Source organism: Triticum dicoccoides, unplaced genomic scaffold, assembly GCF_002162155.2.
Source record: "Triticum dicoccoides isolate Atlit2015 ecotype Zavitan unplaced genomic scaffold, WEW_v2.0 scaffold230553, whole genome shotgun sequence".
In the NCBI taxonomy this organism is placed as follows: domain Eukaryota; kingdom Viridiplantae; phylum Streptophyta; class Magnoliopsida; order Poales; family Poaceae; genus Triticum; species Triticum dicoccoides.
This window is the reverse complement of record NW_021245575.1, coordinates 1-911: the sequence shown is the minus strand read 5'-3', so window position 1 is coordinate 911 and position 911 is coordinate 1. Positions and strand designations below refer to the sequence as shown.

At 41.4% G+C, this 911-nt stretch overlaps 1 long non-coding RNA gene across 1 annotated transcript; it reads right to left on the bottom strand.

Annotated features, from left to right (window-relative positions):
* Window positions 1-5: 5 nt before the first annotated feature.
* Window positions 6-526, bottom strand: LOC119345372. The gene is made up of 2 exons (XR_005167011.1): window positions 348-526; window positions 6-249 (listed from the first exon to the last, which is right to left on the bottom strand). It is a non-coding gene; the product is annotated as an uncharacterized LOC119345372 (long non-coding RNA).
* Between the last annotated feature and the right edge of the window lie 385 nt (window positions 527-911).

The window sequence follows — 911 nt, the reverse complement described above, 5'->3', positions numbered from 1 at the left end:
CCGGAGATCAAACAACATCAAGTAGGCAAGATAACATGCACATCACCCACTTTACATCATCACAGGTAGATAACACGATTACATTAAAACACAAAACAACATTCAACTGGTGAAGGAAAAGACAACACCAGAATACTGATTATTCATGCAGATTAATAGTCACCCACTTAAACCTTAAATGTCTCTTTTTCCTCAACCTTGGAACCATGCAGCAAATGTTCCTTCAACGCCACATCAGTTGCCATAAGCCTGTGATAATTACGAAGGCAGAGGCAGCATCACCAAGATAGAACAAACAGAATCAGAACATTACACGAACATTGTATCCATTTATAGCCATCATTTACCTTACTAAAACACCCCGAGTATCCTCAGCTCCTGTTCTTCTTGTTCCGCAAGTTGCACCAACTGCTGCGATTCCCTCCGAGTCGCATCAACATCCACACCATTGCTGTTAGCAAGAGCCTTCACAGCTTCTTTCTTACCATGTTTCTTTCTGTGAAAGATCAAAAAGGTGCAATATTTTAGCACAAGGACAACCTCAGGTGAAAACCTGCTTACACAAGATGATATGATGTCAGATGTATACTGGCAACGAAATAGCGAAGGCATCACTCTAATAAACCCCTTATTCCTAATTGCCAGATACGGATACACCTGCACCTGACCTAGCTAAGTAACCAACAGAGGAAGACCAAGTTATCTTTGCTCTCTAACAAAAGCAGAATCCAAACCAGTTACCATTTGTGTTCCCACCTTCACGCCTTCTTTGGATTGGAGGATTTTTACAGGATTTTCATAGGATTTTAATCTTGGGATTGTTTTCTATGGAATGCATTTGGATCAGAGGATTGCGTCGCTAAAATTCCTGAGGATTAGGTTCCCACTTCCCAAGGTGCCATTCCAGAGGA